Source organism: Melozone crissalis, unplaced genomic scaffold (genome assembly GCF_028551555.1).
Source record: "Melozone crissalis strain CALT ecotype California unplaced genomic scaffold, PUWL_Pcris_2 ptg000236l_1, whole genome shotgun sequence".
Classification (NCBI taxonomy): domain Eukaryota; kingdom Metazoa; phylum Chordata; class Aves; order Passeriformes; family Passerellidae; genus Melozone; species Melozone crissalis.
The window spans coordinates 174,118-192,612 of NW_026535997.1; the positions used below are offsets into that span (position 1 = coordinate 174,118).

At 52.1% G+C, this 18,495-nt stretch overlaps 1 pseudogene; it reads right to left on the reverse strand.

Moving 5' to 3' along the window:
• Nucleotides 1-18,495, reverse strand: part of LOC128949461 (CUB and sushi domain-containing protein 2-like) — a 139,713-nt pseudogene that overhangs the window by 11,937 nt on the left and 109,281 nt on the right.

The window sequence follows — 18,495 nt, forward strand, 5'->3', positions numbered from 1 at the left end:
AGAGGAGGAAAAGAAGGAAATGGAAAAGAAGGAGAAGGAGGAGAAGGAGAAGAAGGAAAAGGGAGAAAAGGGAGAAAATGGAGAAAAGGGAGAAAAGGAAGAAAATGAGGAAACGGAGGAAAAGGAGGAAAAGGAGGAAAAGGAGGAAAAGAAGGAGGAGAAGGAGAAGAAGAAGGAGGAAAAGAAGGAGGAGGAGAAGAAGGAGAAGAAGGAGGAAAAGGAGGACAAGAAAAGGAGGAGAAGGAATAGGACAAGGAAAAAAGGAAAAGGAAAAGGAAAAGGAAAAGGAAAAGGAAAAGGAAAAGGAAGAGTCAGGTCTCTCCACTTCTTAATTATTTCCATTAACAAGCAAATTCCACCTAGGTGCAAAGTCACCTCCTGCTCTCCAAGAGCATCTCCCAGGATTGGCACAAAGTGGGGTCAAACCCTTCAAAGTTTGCAGTTCAATCCCAAATAATGAAATATCCCATGGGAAGGGATCCATGAGGATCATCCAAGCCCTGGCCCTGCACAGACACCCCAAAATCCCCCCCTGTGCATCCCTGAGAGCGTTGTCCAAACATTCCTTGAGATCCTGGGGCTCTGCTCAGTGCCCCACCACCCTCTGGGGGAAGAACTTTTCCCTCAGCATCTCCACAAATCCGATTTTGAAGTCAACGCTCGTTCCCAGCTGAAGGTAAAAATCTGCCCTGACATGGTGTGAAAGCTCATCCCCGATTTCCCCGAAGATTCACACATTTTGGACAACCTGGCTGAGGCTCAGACGAGCAGTTGAAGCCACAACCTGTCGGGTTTTCACCCACTCTGGGGTGTTTGGAGATGACATTTTTGCAGCGCTCTGCTCTTCAGCTCAGAGCAGCCAAACCTGTGCCTCCAAATGAGACTCTTGGCCACATTCTGGATCATTTCTGCAGCATTTGCTCAGTGCAGAGGATGAAAAAGGAGAGGAAGAATTGCTCTTTACAGCCTCTGAAGGAGCTGGAGCGCATTTGAGGGTTTTTATGTGGCCTGTTTTTATATCAGTTCCGTGACAGGTGAATTTTCCAGATTTTTAAAGGAATGCAGCGATGCTGCCACACATTTTATCTGTGCTGGGGGGTCAGGAAAACAGATCCAGCCTGCCCAGCCACTGCTTTCCTATTTCCCTTTTCTATCTCTGAACCACAGGAGCCATCTCAGAATAATGAAAAGACTCGCAGGGAACATTTTTCAGATGTTTCTGGGTGATGCCAGCACAGCGTCTGCTGGAAAAACACAATATTTCATCTGAGCTTGATCTGAGTTTTTTGTGCAAAATCACTTTACTCCCTGGGCTTTGAAGGAGAGCAGCAACTCCTTCCCTCCCTGCCAGGCACAGATTGATAGCCCTGAGCACAGCAAGGCGTTGCTGCTTCCCTGACAAATGCCAAACTTTGTGTGTGGAATGAGGGAGATGAGGAACGCCCAGCCAGGCTTTCATGGAAACTCTGGTGGCCTCCAAAACTTGTGTCCTGCAGGGTTCCTTACCCTTGCAGACGGGTTTGGTGCCGTTCCAGGTGCGGTCTTTGGTGCAGGTGAGGGCAGCAGCTCTGTCTGACTCCATCATGAAGCCAGGAGTGCACTGGAACACCACGGATTTGTTGTAGGTGAAGTCACTGCCCAGCCTCAGCCCATTGGCCGGCACGCCGGGGTCTCCACAGTTGATCACTGCCAAGGAAGGGAAAAAGGAGAATTTCTGGCAGCTGGAACCACGCCTGGGATGGTCCTGAATGTTTTTTTCCAGGTGGGGTTTAACCAGTTAAATGTGGAGCAGGTTTGCAGCCTGCGATTTGGTTCATTTGTCCTTGGTGCCCAGCTGGAGCAGGAATTGTTTTGTCTCCCTGCTCTGTGCACAGAGCTCACCATCCCTGATATGAAGCCCAGACCCACACACCAAAGCAGCACAGAACCTGAGAAATATAAAAGTTAAAACCAGAGGCGCCACCAGTGCTCACCAGTGCACTCGGGGCTGGTCCCAGTCCAGGTGCCATTGACGGTGCAGTGCCTGCTCAGCACCCCAGTGGAGTAATAACCCTCCCTGCACTGGTAGATGATGGAGCTGGAGAACACCAGGCCGTCGTTGAAGATCACCCTGGCGTTGCTGGGAGTCCCGGGGTTCCCGCAGGAAATCACTGCCAGGGGAAACGGGGAAATTCAATTAAAATCACCCAGAAACCACAAACCGACCCCCAGGGCTCCGAGGGGTTCCTCCTGCATTGCCTGTGCTCAGGAAAGGCAAGTTCTGAGGACATGAGAACACTTCTGGGGACATGAGAACAGTTCTGGGGACACCAGAGCCATTCTGGGGACACTAGAGCAGTTCTGGGGACACCAGGACAGCTCTGGGGACATGAGAATAGCTCTGGGGACAATAGAACAGTCCTGGGGACATTGGGGCAGCTGGGGGACATCAGAGCAATTCTGGGGACACTGGGGCAGTTCTGGGGACACCGGGGCAGCTCTGGGGACACCAGAATAACTCTGGGGACACTGGGGCAGCTCTGGTGACATCAGAGTAATTCTGGGGACACCTGGGCAGTCCTGGGGACCCCAGGGCAGCTCTGGGGACACTGGAGGTGTTCTGGAGACACCAGGGCAGCTCTGGGGACACCAGAATAGCTCTGGGGACACCGGGGCAGTCCTGAGGACACCAGGGCAGCGCTGAGGGCATCAGAGCAATTCTGGGGACACTGGGGCAGCTCTGGGGACATCAGAGCAATTCTGGGGACACCGGGATAGTCCTGGGGACACCAGAACAACTCTGGGGACACTGGGGCAGCTCTGGGGACACCAGAACAGCTCTGGGGACACTGGGGCAGCTCTGGGGACACCAGAACAGTACTGGGGACACTGGGGCAGCTCGGGGGACATCAGAGTAATTCTGGGGACACCTGGGCAGTCCTGGGGACACCAGAAGAGCTCTGGGGACACTGGGGCAGCTCGGGGGACATCAGAGCAATTCTGGGGACACTGGGGCAGTCCTGAGGATAGTGGAACAGCTCTGGGGACAACAGGGCAGCTCTGGGAACACCGGGGCAGTCCTAGGGACACCAGAACAGCCCTGGAGACATCAGAGTGATTCTGGGGACACAGAAGAGCCCCGTGTCGCAGCAGTACCTTCGCACTCGGGCTGCGTGCCGCTCCAGGAGCCGTTGGCGTGGCAGACCCTCTTGGAGGAGCCGCGCAGGGAGTAGCCGGGCTCGCAGCTGAACCGCACCACGCTGCCCACGTCGAAGGCGTCCCCCAGCCCGATCCCGTGCGAAGGGATCCCGGGGTCGCCACACACGCCCTGGCTGCCCCCTGCCAGGAGAGCACAGAGTCACCACAGCCACCAGGGATGGAGGCTCCTGTCCCTTGTCACCCTCACCGGGAATTCCACCCCCAGCAGAGCAGTGGAACTCCAAATTAAACATTCCCTGATTCCGTGAGCCCCCCTGGTTTTGAGATGGATGCAAACATGGCCACAATTCCTGAATCCCAAGGTGGAGGCTCCAGCATCAGCCCCAGGGATGTTTCTCCTCCGTGAAGGAATTCCCACGTGCTCCAAGCCAGCCCTGAGCAGCTGGAAGTGAGGGAACAAGGAGGGTTGGAGCGTGGGAGGAAGGGAAGGGAAAAGGGGAAAAGGGGAAAAGGGGAAAAGAGAAAAGGGGAAAAGGGAAGGGTTGGGGATGTCCAGGGAAGGGAAGTTCAGGTAAGGGAAGGGGAGGGAGGTGCCTCCTCCTCAAGGCACAAGAGTAGGTGATGATGGGTGGGAGGTGATGACAATGGATGGGTGACCATGAACGAGTGACCATGGCCAGCTGATGGTGTCTGGGTGACCATGACCAGGTGACCAAGAACAGGTGACCATGAACGGGTGACCATGGCCAGCTGATGGTATCTGGGTGACCACGAACAGGTGACCAAGAACAGGTGACCATGAACAGGTGATGGTGTCTGGGTGACCACGAACAGGTGACCATGGCCAGCTGACTGTGGCTGGGTGACCATGAATGGCAGTGACCATGAACAGGTGACCAAGAAGGGATGACCATGAATGGGTGACAACAAACAGGTGACCATGGCCAGCTGACTGTGGCTGGGTGACCATAAATGGATGACCATAGCCAGGTGACCATGAACAGGTGACGAAGAACAGCTGACCAAGAACAGATGACCATGAACAGGTGACCATGAACAGGTGACCATGTCTGTGTGCCCCCCAGGGCCCTTCCCAAGCCCCCTCACCCGAGCAGTGTGGCAGGGAGCCGCTCCAGCGCCCGTCCAGCTGGCACATCCTCGTGGCATTGCCCACCAGCGTGCGCCGGCCCAGGCAGCTGTACCTGACCACGGAGCCCACCGTGTGCTTGTCCCCCGAGATCTGCGCGTGGGGAGGGGACCCGGGGTGGCCACAGGACACCACTGCAACAGAGACACGGCTTCAGCACCCGGGGATCCAGAATTCTGGCTTGGGGGGACCTTAAATATCAGTTAGTGCCACTCCTTTCCATGGGCAGGGACGCTTTTCCCTATCCCTGGTTGCTCCAAGCCCTGTCCAGCCTGGCCTTGGACACTTCCAGGGATGAGGACAGTCCCAGCTGCTCTTGGCACATGTGCCAAAGCCTCCCCATCCTCACAGGGAAGTTCAACACACAGGAAACAAAAACATAAGAAAATCTCCTTTTTTTTTAAACTTTGAAACCCAGGAATCCAAGGAATCAGTGGTAAAATTGACCTGGGTTTCCAAATGTCAACAAATCCTCCAAATCCCAACGTTTTCTGCGAGATAAAATGGAGGAAGGAGATCCCTTGTACTCAAGGAGGCTGAGGGAACCTGGGATTGGGGTTTTAACAGGAATTCCCTCCCGGCTGTGGGAACATGGATCATCACTCACCAGCTCCCCAGGATCCATGCAAGGGGTGAGGAGAGGACAAAAGGAAAGGAAAACGTGTCCAAAACTGCTTGGTAGGATTTGGTGTGGAGGGAGAAACGTGGGAAAAACAAAAGGAACAATCCCAGCTTTGGAACAGCTCAAGCCAATTGGAATTTCTGGAGTTGGGCAGGGAATGGGATTGCAGCTGGTTTGGTGCCCAAAGGGACAAAATGGTCATGCTGGGGTGGGGCTGCTCCTGCCTGCACCTCCCTAAGGCAGCTAAAATCCACTCTGGATCCCAAATTCCCAGTGTAAGATTGAGACTCACTCACTCAGGTGAGTCCTCACTCACCCAGGTGTACCCTCAGCCACTCAGGTGAGCTCTCCCTGTGCTCCAGAGCTGCTCCTGCCCTCTCCACCTGCACTATCCCAGCAGGATCCTCTCCTCAAACCCCACAACCCATCAGGATTCCACCTGGAACACCCAAAATCCATTGGGATCTGCCTGTCCTTACAAAGAGAACGTCCCTAGCAGGATCCTCTCCTCAAACCCCAAAATTCATTGGGATTCCACCTGAAACCCCCAAAATCCATCAGGATCCACCTGGCCCTACATAGAGAATGTCCCTAGCAGGATCCTCTCCTCGAACCCCAAAATTCATTGGGATTCCACCTGGAATCCCCAAAATCCATCAGGATCCACCCGTCCCTACATAGAGAATGCCTTCCAGCAGGATCCTTTCCTCAAACCCCAAAATTCATTAGAATTCCACCCAGAATCCCCCAAAATGCATCAGGATGCACCTCTCCCTACAAAGAATGTCCTTATCAGGGTCCTTTCCTCAAACCCCAAAATTCATTAGGATTCCACTCAGAATCCCCAAAATTCATTGGGATCTGCCTGTTCCTATATAGAGAATGCCTCCAGCAGGATCCTCTCCTCAAACCCCAAAACCCATAGGAATTCCACCTGGAATCCCACAAAATCCATCAGGATCTACCTGTCCCTACACAGAGAATGTCCCTTTTCCTCAAACCCTAAAATTCATTAGGATTCCACCTGGAACCCCTAAAATCCAATGGAATCCACCTGTCTCTACATAGAGAACCCTCTCCAGCAGTATCCTCCCCTCAAATCCCAAAATTCATTGGGATTCCACCTGGAACCCCTAAAATCCACTGGGATTCATGTGTCCTCACAAAGAGAACCCCCTCCACCAGTATCCTCTCCTCAAACCCTAAAACACATCAGGATTCCACCTGAAACCCCCAAAATGCATCAGGATCTGCCTGTCCCGAGACAGAGGACCTCCTCCACCAGAATTCTTTCTTCAAACCCCAAAATTCATTGGGATTCCACCTGGAATGCCCCCAAATCCACTGGGATCCACCTGTCCCTACACAGAGAAACCCCTCCAGCAGAATCCTCTCTTCAAACCCTAAAATCCATCAGGATCCACCGTTTCCTGAGAATGCCCTCCAGGAGGATCCTCTCCTCAACCCCAAAACCCATCAGGATTCCACCTGGAACCCCCAAACCCATTGGGATCTGCCTTTCCCTACACAGAGAATGCCTCCAGGAGGATCCTCTCCTCAACCCCAAAACCCCCTCCCTAGGAAACTCCTGAAACCACTGGGACCATTCCCACGTGGATTTTTTTGTGGGGATTTTTTTTGGGATGGATTTTCCCTCACGAATCCTGCTGACCCCCACGAGATGCGCTGGACAGGGAGAGGGGTTGGGGCCACTTACAAAGGCACTGGGGGAGGGCTCTGTCCCACGTGCCATCGCCCTGGCACGTCAGGACGTGCGTCCCCAACAGATAAAATCCGTGGCTGCACTGATAGGACACGGTGGTGCCGAAGCTGAACCTGTGCGGGCCGCTCGGCTGCACTTGCCGCACGCTGTTTTCCAGGTGCCCGGGGTCAGAACAGTTCACAACTGCAAACAGACAACAGAACAACACCCAGAAAATAATGGGAAGCGAAAAGTGAGGCAGAAAATGTGGGGTTTAAAAAAAAAAAAAAAAAATTGGTGGGAAGTTGAAGATTTTATGCTGATTTAAGATTTTTTTCCCGAGATTTTTTCTCTGAGATTTTTTTTTTTCTCCGAGATTTTTGAGGGTGGGAGTGGAAAAATTTCTTGTGAAAAAGGGAGTCCAGGCAATCCTGCAGGTTGTCACCCAGCAGCAGAGGCTGGATCTCCAAATTGGGATTGAGATTATCCAGCTGGGAATAACTGATCCCAAACCGGGATTTTTTTGGGAATAATTGATAATCCAGCATGGCCAGAGATCCTGGATTAGGGAGATGCAGAGGGAGGGAGTGCAGGGAGGGGAGGGGATTTGGGAAGTGAATCTGAGTGCTGATCCCATGGGGAAAGAGGGAAAAGGGCTCTGCACAAAGCTGTGGGAAGATATTTCCTGGGAAGATAAACGAGGAGGTTGGACAAGGTGATTTGGGGGGGAGCAGAGGAGAGATCCTGATTTTCCATGGACATGGATTGTGACCACCAGGGCGTGTTTGTAGGGCTGTGCCTGCCTTTAACACCCTCTGAGCCCAAATTTGGGTCTGATCCCAAATCTGATCTGATCTGTGCCTGCCTTTAACACCCTCTGAGCCCAAATTTGGGTCTGATCCCAAATTTCCAACACGCTCCAACTCCTTGGAGAACGCATTGAGGTGAGGAAATCCCGTGGGATTTACAGCATCCCTGGCATCTCCAACCACATCCCCTGGGTGGTTTCCAGGGATTTCTGGCTTGGGATCATGGAGAATCCCCAGGGAAGGCCAGACTGACCTCGGCAGGAGGGCAGGGTGCTGCTCCACTGGCCGTTGGCCAGGCACTGGGATTGGGAAGCTCCCTCCAGGCGGAATCCGGGGTTGCACTGGAATTTGGCCACGTCGTTGAGGTTGAACTGGGAGCCCTGGGTGAGGCCGTTGGGGGGGTTGCCAGGGTGGCCACAGGTGATGGCTGCAAGGACAAAATGGAAATGTCACTGGATTTATTCCTGGAGAAAAGTGGATTATTCATTGGAAAAAGATGTGAAGGTAGGAGAGCATAAAAACCGCCACATCAATCCCAAACCCCAAAGATTTGGGGCTTCTCTGTTGAGATACAGGATGACATTGAAAAAAAGGGATTTTTTTAGGTTTTATTTGCTCCAGGAATTCCCTGCATCCCTCTCCAGGCAGCCGAGTGCCAGGATCCCACTGATTTACACCACACATCCCTCTCCAAAAATCCCAGCTCCTGCTCTTAACCCCACACCACCCCACGCATCCAAACTCTGTTGTTCCCTCCCTCTCTCCCTGTCCCCCCTGGGCTGAAGGAATGACAAGTACTGATGAACACAAGAATTTAAGAACAGAAAGATTTGATGGACAAGTAAAATACCTTTTACTCACCAACAGAATAACTGGCAAGAAACCTACCAACCAATTGGAGTCACACGTGAGGTGTGTGACTAAAACTACATAAAAATGAGTTATGTGAATAAAGAATGGGTTTTTTCCTGCATGAAGAAAATGGAGTCTTGATAAAAAAACACCCCAAAGGTGTGTGCATGGCCACCCCACACCTCGAGGGTGTGAGCTCTGCCCAGCCCCTTCCAGGCCCTCCAGGCTGGGATGTCCCCTCAGGGCTGAAGGAATGACAAGTACTGACGCACACAAGAATTTAAGAACAGAAAGATTTGATGGACACAGACCAATAAAGTAATTAGCCAGAAAGCTACTAACCAATTGGAAAGACACATGAGGTCTGTAAAACTGCATAAAAATGAGTTGTGTGAATAAAGAATAGGTTTTTTCCTGCATGAACAAAATGGAGTCTTGATAGCAAAACACCCCGAACGCGCGCGCAGCACAACCACCTCATACCTCAACCACCCCACACTTTGGGGGTGTGAGCTCTGCCCAGCCCCTTCCCCAACCCCTTCCCCAGCCCCTTCCAGGCCGGGATGTCCCCCCAGGGTGAAGCAATGACAATACTTACGCACACAGACAGGCGTTTTCCCGGACCAGCGGTGGTCCTGCTGGCAGATGCGCACGGACATGCCGATGAGGCGGAAGCCGGGCTGGCACTGGTACACCACGCTGCCACGGTAGTTGTAGTTCTCCCCGTTGATCTGCCCGTTCACAATGGGGCTGGGCACGCCACAGTGCCCGGCTGGAGGGGACAGAACGGCAGCAATCAGCTGGAGAGCCCAGCAAAGGTGTCCCCAAAGGGCATCGGGGGATCTCTGCGGGTTTGGGGTGAGGAGAAGCCCAGACCGGGATGGGTTGCAAGGGAATGCAAGGGTTGTCCATAGGGACACCTCTACCATGTCAAATCCAACCTCTCCTTGGACACTTCCAGCTGTGGATGGGGCAGCCACAGCTTTTCTGGGCATGGATGAGGTTTGGAGATGCCCAGATTGGTTTGGGTTGGAAGGGAACATAAGGGTTGTCCACAGGGACACCTTCCACCATGCCAAGTCAGCCTGTCCAACCTCTCCTTGGACTCTTCCAGGGATGGGGCAGCCACAGCTTCTCTGGGCAGGGATGGGGGTTCACAATGCCCTGACTGGTTTAGGTTGGAAGGGAACATAAGGGTTGTCCACAGGGACACTTTCCACCATCCCTGGTTACTCCAAGCCCTGTCCAAGCTCTCCTTGGACACTTCCAGCTGTGGATGGGGCAGCCACAGCTTCTCTGGGCATGGATGGGGTTCATGATGCCCAGATTGGTTTGGGTTGGAAGGGAACATAAGGGTTGTCCACAGGGACACCTTCCACCATCCCTGGCCATCCTCTCCAACCTCTCCTTGGACACTTTCAGGGATGGGGCAGCCCCAGCTTCTCTGGCCAATCCACATCATGCTGTTTATAGGGAAGAATCCACCCCAATATCCATCCACACCCATCCTCTTTCACCTCCAGGCTGTCACCTCAACACTCTGCAGTCCCAACCAACTATCCTCACCCCAAAACTCTCCCAGCACCTCACACCTCTGGAGGACGCAGGAATCCAACTCTGCCTCCCTTTTACACCCCCTTCAAACCCCGCAGGGTGGATGTCAGTCCCTAAACCCCCTGTTCCCTCCCAAGGAGCCTTTCCCACACCCGTGGATGCCGCAGGAGCATCCCAAAGGTACCTACCCAGACACCTGACCTCAGCCCCGCTCCAGAGCCCGTTGGCCATGCACTCCCTGACCCGGGAGCCCACCAGGGTGTAGCCAGTGTTGCAGGAGAAGATGGCAGTGGCCCCGTAGCTGGTGAGGGTCCCGATCTTGTTCCCGTTGGGAGGCGTGGGCAGGTCCCCACAGGAGATAACTAGGACAGATCCCAAAGGATAAGTGAGAGAACAGGCTGGGTTTTGAAGGAATGCATCCAGGCACAGCACCAGGAGTTGCTGCTGGAGTGGGAAAGTTCATTAAATAATTCCAGGAATTGTGATCATTCCAGAGCCATGTAAGATGAGGTGACAAAAATAAGAGCTGTTCATATTTATGCTTCAGGATACAGGGGAACACTAAAGACAGGCTGGGAAAGAACCAAAGGAGTTTTTCACACCAGAGCTTCCTCACAGAGGAATATTTTTCTGTCATTAAGCCTGATTCCCAGAAACCCCACAGAATCATGGAAGGGACCTTAAAGGCCATGAGTGGGGACATCTCCCACTAGGCCAGGCTGCTCCAAGCCCTGACCTTGGAATGGCACAAAGTTCATAATTAAAAGTGACACCCAGCTTTCCCCCACAATCCAAAATCCCAAGATCTGCAGATCCCAGCTGGGTTTGTGGGATGCAGGAGCCTCTGCAAACCCAACCTCCCCCTCAGAACTCTTGGTTTTATCTTCATTTTCTCTGCCTTCAAGCTCTGCCAAGCCTGCAGAGCTCCCGCTGGGTGCTGCTGACCTCGGGGCGCTGCCAAGATGCTGTCACTTGGATTTAGGTGGCAATAAGGCTGAGGGAACAAAAGGAGGTCAGGCTCCTGCTCCCGGATCCAGAGGAAGAGCTGGCAGGGGGAGAAGCACATCTGTCACCCACACCAGCAGTCACAGCTCCACAAACAAAGGCAGGCAGCAGGGAAGGAGAGGCTTTGCTGCCTCTGTCTGCACTTGGAGAGAAAAACCCTGCACCTCTGACAAAGGGAGAGATGCAAAGCACAGCAGTGGTGTCAGAACAACTGAGAGCTGCTGGCGTGCCCCGTTGGGTTTGATTTGCAGGTGACACTGTTACCCTTGTAAACCTGGTGTTTGTGTGAGAGCTGAGGCTTGACAGCAGAATTCTTTATTTTCCCTCCTTAAAAGCCCTGACTTCAGAGCAGCTGTGGCAGAGAAGCTGCTGGGACCCCACAGCAACAGCTGAGCTGAAGGGCTTCAGATCCCAGGGAAGTGCTGGGATTAAACCAGGATTCACTTCCAGGCATCTCCCTGCATCCCAATCCCTTCCAGCAGCTCTGCTGTCTCTGCCTCAGCTGCTGACGAGAGTAATTGAGTTCTACCCCACAGCAGAGACGACACCTTCCATGATCCCAGTTTGCTCCAACAGGGATAGGGTAGGTTGGAAGGGATGGGGCAGCCACAGCTCCTCTGGGAAATCCATCCCAGCACCAACCTGCCCTCACAGGGATAGATTTGCTCCCAAAATCTGCACCAAACCATCCCATCCTGTACCCAAAGGGCACCATCTCCTTGGTTAGCCATGATTACCCACCAGCATCATCCTGAAACCCTCAGGGCTGGGATTTGCTGACCCCAAACACAAAACCAGCTCCTGGCGATGCTGCTCTGTGAAATCCATCCCAGCCACTCCCTGCCCTTCCAGGAATGGATTTCCTCCCAAAATCTGCACCAAACCATTCCATCCTGTACCCAAAGGACACCATCTCCTTGATTATCCATGGTCACCCATCAGCAACACCCTGAAACCCCCAAGGCTGGCATTTATTGAGCCCAATCACAAAACCAGTCCCTGGTGACTTCCTCCCAAAATCTGCACCAATTTCCTCCCCAATCTGCACCAAACCATCCCATCCTGTACCCAAAGTACGATCACCCACCAGCACCACCCTGAATCCCCCCAGCTTGGCATTTACTGACCCCAAACCCAACCCCAGCCCCCGGTGCCACCCTGGGGCGCCCCTGCCCTTACTTTTGCAGGTGGGCACGGGCTGCCCGATGCTCCAGGTGCCGTTGGCCTGGCAGCGGATGACCCTCTGGCCCGTGTAGTAGTAGCCAGGGTCGCAGATGAGCATCAGCTGGGCGTTGTAGTGGTACTGCACCTCGTAGGTGAGGCGCCAGCGGCCGTGCTCCACCGCGATGCTGCCCACGTCGGGGCACGTCACAGCTGAGGGGGGAATGGAACAGGGGAAATGGGACATGGGAAATGGCACGTGGGAAATGGGCCATGGGAAATGGCACAAGGGAAATGGGACATGGGAAATGGAACGCGGGAAATGGCACGTGGGAAATGGCACACGGGAAATGGAACACAGGAAATGGCACGTGGGAAATGGCACGCGGTAAATGGCACATGGGAAATGGCACAAGGGAAATGGCACAGGGAAAAGGGCACGCGGGAAATGGTGCAGGGAAAATGGCACAAAGGAAATGGCACAAAGGAAATGGCACAAGGGAAATGGCATACAGGAAATGGCACAGGGAAAATGGCACGCGGGAAATGGCACGCGGGAAATGGCACAAAGGAAATGGCACACGGGAAATGGAACACAGGAAATGGCACGTGGGAAATGGCACACAGAAGTGGCACAGGGGAAATGGTGCATGGGAAATGGCACGCGGTAAATGGCACATGGGAAATGGCACAAGGGAAATGGCACAGGGAAAATGGCACAGGGAAAATGGCACGTGGAAAATGGCACGCGGGAAATGGCACAAAGGAAATGGCACAAGGGAAATGGCACAGGGAAAATGGCACAGGGAAAATGGCACACAGGAAATGGCACAGGGGAAATGGCACGCGGGAAATGGCACGCGGGAAATGGCACAGGGAAAGTGGCACACAGAGATGGTTCAGTGAGGTTTTAACCCCGCCAAAAAAGTCCCAGTGTGGTGGGTTTTTAATGAGGGGTGTGTCATGGGCATGGTTTATGAAAAATCTTTTTGCCAGGATTTTTTCTCCTGAGAAGCTGAGAGGTCTCAGAAATGAAATGTAAACAATGGTTATCTGCTGCTGTGGAATGCAACAGGTGATTGGTGATTGGTCTCATGTGGTTGTTTTTAATTAATGGCCAATCACAGCCCAGCTGTCTTAGACTCTCTGGCCAGTCACAAGATTTTATTATCATTCCTCTCCCTTCCTTTTCCAGCCTTCTGATGAAATCCTTTCTTCTATTCTTTTAGTATATTATTTTCTTTTAATATAATATATATCATAAAATAATAAATCAGCCTTCTGAAACCTGGAGTCAAGATTCTCATCTCTTCCTTCGTCCTGGGACCCCTGTGAACACCACCACAAGGGATGTATCCCCTGGTGAGGCTGTTGTTGAGAATTAAAAGGAAAATTTTGTGGATAATGTTGTAAGTGGTGATGTTGCCTGAAACCCAAAGAGAAAAATGCCTTGCAATGGGGTTAAAATCATAAAATGGGAATCAAGGACACCTCATTGTCTCAGGCCTTGAGAAATGGAAACACAAGTGGGTTTGGGGGAGCAAACTTGGGGTAAATCACGGAATCACAGAATTTCTAGGTTGGAAGAGACCTTTAAGATCATCGAGTCCAACCCATGTTCTAACACCTCAACTAGATCATGGCACCAAGTGCCACATCCAGTCTTTTTTTAAACACATTGAGGGATGGTGACTCCACCACCTCCCTGGCTAGATGATTCCAGTATTTGACCACTCTTTCTGTGAAAATGACTTTGTTAACTGAAGTTAATTGGGAGATTGATCCATTGGCATGTTGGGGGTTAAACTTATAAAAGTGTGAAAAACTATGACCCATTGTCCATTTTGGGTGCAGCCCCTGGGGAGCTTCATCAGCCCTAAATGTACCTGAAAACCCTTCAATAAATAGAACTGCTTTATACTTTTAACTTTTGTTTGGCCTGTGTCTTAGGCAGCCCCAAAGGCCTCCCTGCTGTCTGGGCAGCCCCAGTCCCCACTCACCCAGGCACAGAGGGGGCTGGTTCCCGTTGCTCCACACTCCATCCTGCAGGCACTCGGTGCTGGGCTCGGCGCCCGGCTGCAGCTGGAATCCCTCATTGCACTGGTACACGGCCTTGGTGCCCACCGTGTACTCCTTCCCAAAGACAACCCCGTTCCTTGGGGCTCTGGGAATGCCACAGGAGAGAGCTGGGAAGAGAAAACACATCTTAAACAAAAAATAAAAATCAGGGAGCTGGTGGTTTTATCCCAAATTGCAATCCTGGATCCCGAACTTTCCTACTGGGAGTGCCCACCCTTCATAAAGGATTGTCGGGGCCTCTAGCTGCTCAGAGTGACCCCAAGATGTGTTAGAAAGTCTCTTTTCCCAGTCTGGCGCTTGAAGAAGGAGTCAGGGCTCTTCAGTTCTCATTCTCAAGGTTGTTTATTGTATCTTATCTATAAAATTCTTTCTCCTTTCCAGCCGAGGTTTGCTCAGCAAGACAGTCCAAGACACTCTGGCCACCCCCAGGGCAGTGTTGTTATCTTTTTATACTAAAACCTATGTGTACATTATTTACAATAACTTTCCAATGCCTATCACCTATGTTAGACAGCGAGCTTCTACTCTAAACCAATCTAAAAGTGCCACCATCACAGCAGAAGATGGAGGCCAAGAAGAAGAAGGAGAAAGGCTGGACACACCCAGATTCCTCCATCTTGCCCCCTGAACCCCCATTCTAAAAACCCCAAAATCTACTTTTTCACCCCGTGATAAACTCTCTATCGTTTTACTTAATTTGCATTTGCCATGCAAGGCTCAGGTTTTGTCCCATTCCTGCCCCAGCATGGAGCAGGATCCCAGAGCAGCTGGCAGGTGAATTCTGAGAGGTGTCAGCAGCTCCATCCCTGTTGGCACTGATGGTGACAGGAGTGTCACTGCAGCGAGCTCAGGGCTGGTCAATCCCTCTCCAAGGCCTGATGTCTAGACAGGCTGCCAGGCTGAATACCAATGGCTCTCCCAGGGAACAGAAAGCACCTGGAAAATCCAACTTTTTCCCTGCTGCTCTTTTCCAGCTCCCAGTCATTCCCTTCCCTCTTTGCCATCTATTCCCAAAGTCTTGCAGACGAGGATAACCCTCAGCGCTCCGAGCTGGTTCTCAACACCCAATTACCCAATTCCAATGTTGATTCTTTTTCACTGCTTTTCCAGGGACTCTCAGAACTTGATCCCAACCCATCCCTGCTCTCACTTTGGCACAGGGGGATGGCTTCCCTCCAGTGGAAGTGGCCCTGGGGGTGCTGGGTGCCAGGCTGAATACAATGGCTCTCCCAGGGAACAGAAAGCACCTGGAAAATCCAACCTTTTCCAGCTCCCAGTCATTCCTTTCCCTCTTTGCCATCTATTCCCAAACCCCTGCAGACGAGGATCACCCTCAGCGCTCCGAGCCTGCTCCCAACATTACCCAATTCCAATATTTATTTTTTTTCCCCCTGCTTTTCCAGGGACTCTCAGAACTCGATCCCAGCGTGTCCCTGCTCTCACCTTGGCACAGGGGGATGGCTTCCCTCCAGTGGAAGTGGCCCTGGGGGTGCTGGCTGCAGGTGGAGGTGCTGTGTCCCACCAGGCGGTAGCCGGCGTCGCAGCCGAAGCGCACGGAGCTGCCGGGGCGCAGCCCGGAGTGGCTCAGGATCATCCCGTGGGCTGGGGGCTGGGGGAGGCTGCAGTAGGGAGCTGGCAAGGAGGGCAGGGAAAAGAAAACCAGTCAGCAGCAGGGTCATTCCCTTCCCACTCCCAGGAATTACACCGAGCTTCCCCAAAATCCCCAAAACAAAAATCGGCGATGGATAAACGCGGAGTCGAAGCAGGGATGGAGCACGGGGCTCTGATCTGAGCCTCAGCCAGCTCCAGGAATAAGGAGTCATTCCTGGTAATTGAATATTCCTTAATTCATTTGCTGAGAAAAGCCTGGACAGACTTTTCCAGTGCCTGGCCACCTCCTCATCCAGAAACCTTTCCCAATATCCATTCCCTGGCATCAATGACTCTCCACATCAGGCTTCTGGTTCTGAGGAGTGGTTGGGAAATGAGCCAAAGCTCCAAGGTTTCTCCCTGGAATTTCTCCTGACTGTGATCCCACAATCCTGATTGTTACAGATTGGTTGAGACTGAGCCAAAGCTCCAAGGTTTCTCCTGGACAGACCCTGCCTTTCCCAACCTCCCAACTTGGAACGTGCCCGGCTTTGTCCCTTCCCTGCCTTGGCAGCTCCTGCCCTGCCAGCTGGATCTCTGCAGGAATCCCACGGATCCTCCCGGCTCTGGAGCTGCTCCTGCTGCTGGCAGAGGCAGCTGGGACTCACCAGAGTAGCGGATTTTGAAGCCTTTCCTGTTGTAGGCATGGTCGGAGGACCAGCGCAGGAAAACGCTGTTCCCGCTGCTGGTGACGGTCAGAGGGGCTGAGTAATTCCCACTGAGGGACAGCAGCAGGGGGCTCTGCCCTGAGGGACCTGCCAGGAACAGGGGACAGGGAAAAGGGACAAGTCACAGTGTGGCATTCACATTTTTTTGAAAAATCCCAGGATTTTTCTCCTGGGAAGCTGAGAAGCCTCAGAGAAAAAGGAAAATAATAATTCTCTGATTTGCTTCGCCTGTGTTTTGCTCCATTGGAATGTGTTTAAAAAGGAAAACAATTCTTTTCTTATTTGCTTCTCCTGTGTTTTGCTCATCTGGAATGTGTTTGGAGATTGTTTACCCACAGGTGATTGTTTCATTGATATCTGCTGTGAGTTGTTTTCACTTTTTGGCCAATCAGAGCCAAGCTGTGTCAGGACTCTGGAAAGAGTCACGAGTTTTCATTATTATCTTTTTAGCTTGTAAGTATCCTTTCTGTATTCTTTAGTATAGCTTAGTATAGTATTCTTTAATATAATATATATATAATAAAATAATAAATCAAGCCTTCTGAAACATGGAGTCAGATCCTCATCTCTTCCCTCATCCTGGGACCCCTGTGAACACCGTCACACCCAACTCCTCCCCCTTGGAAAAATCCTTCAGATCCATCCCAAAAAATCAAATTGCAGCTGTTTCCTTATGCCAGGAATCAGTGAGGAACTTTCTGGAAGGCAAGCAGGAGTTTCCAGGTGGGAAGCTGGCCCTGGAATGCTCCTTCCCCCTTGACTGGTTGGGATCATGGAACCCCAGGAGGATTTGGGATGGAAAGGGGAGGGAATCTCTCACCATCAAAGATTTCAAACTCATCGAACTGCTTCTCGCTGAGGAAGTACTCGATGGTGAGGGAGATGTTGTAGCCTGGCTCCACCTTCACCACCCAGGAGCAGGTCTGGAAGTGGGGGTAGCTCCCCAGGAAGCTCTGGCTCAGGATCACCCCGGTGGAATCCGTCATCAGCTGGTTCATGGGGCAGTGCACTGGGGATGGAGATGGACATTCAGTGGGAATGAACATTTTTCAGAGGAAGGATGGAAGCACAAGGGGTCTGTCCTGATGAGCCAGCTCAAGGCAGAGCACGACCCCTGCACTCCTTGATCCCTGGGGCTCAAAGAATCCCCAAATCCCAAAAATCGTCACACTTAAGGAAAGGAGCAAAAAGCAGCAAAGCCAACTAACCATTCCCACTGCTTTGATCCCTGGGGCTCAAAGAATCCCCATATCCCACAAATCCCAAAAACTGTCACACTCAAAGAAAGGAGCAAAAAGCAGCCAACAAACCATTCCCAATGCCTTGATCCCTGGGGCTCAAAGAATCCCAAAATCCCACAAATCCCAACAATTTTCTCACAGGAACAAGAAGCAGCAAAGCCAACAAACCATTCCCACTGCCTTGATCCCTGGGGCTCAAAGAATCCCAAAATGGGATCCCAAACTGGACATGAGAACTCCAATTCCTGCTCAGGGAGGGTCTCACTCCCTCCTCCCAAAAATCCCACACTCCTAAAAACGGGAAAATGAATCCCAAGGATGAAAAATGTGCCAACAAACCTCCCCCAGCTCCTTCCCTGAGCAGGGAAATGTGGGATTTATGGATTTTTTACCTTCACAGGTGGGTGGGGGTCCCTCAAACTGCAGGTGGGTGCCCAGTTTGCAGGTGAGGATTTCGTTCCCAATGAGGGTGAAGCCAGGGAGGCAGCGGTACCTGACAATGTCACCTGGGAAGGGATGGAAAACAGGGATGGGAGGGGGAAATGCAATTAAAAAACTGGAATGAGGATGAGGAGGATGAGGGAAGGCTTTACCAATGTTGAACTCCTCGTTCTCTGTGATGATCTCGGCATTGGGAACCATGGTGGGAGGCTGGCAGCGGAAAAGCTGGAAAGCTGGAAAGCAAGGGAGGAGCAGAACATCATGAACACAGCCCTGATGGAAGCAGGGAAATTCCTCCCTTTCCACCAGGAAATTCTCCTTTTTTTATAAGGAAATTCCTCCCTTTCCACCAGGAAAATCCTCCCTCTCCATTAGGAAATTCCTCCCTTTCCACAATGAAATTCCTCCCTCTCCATAAGGAAATTC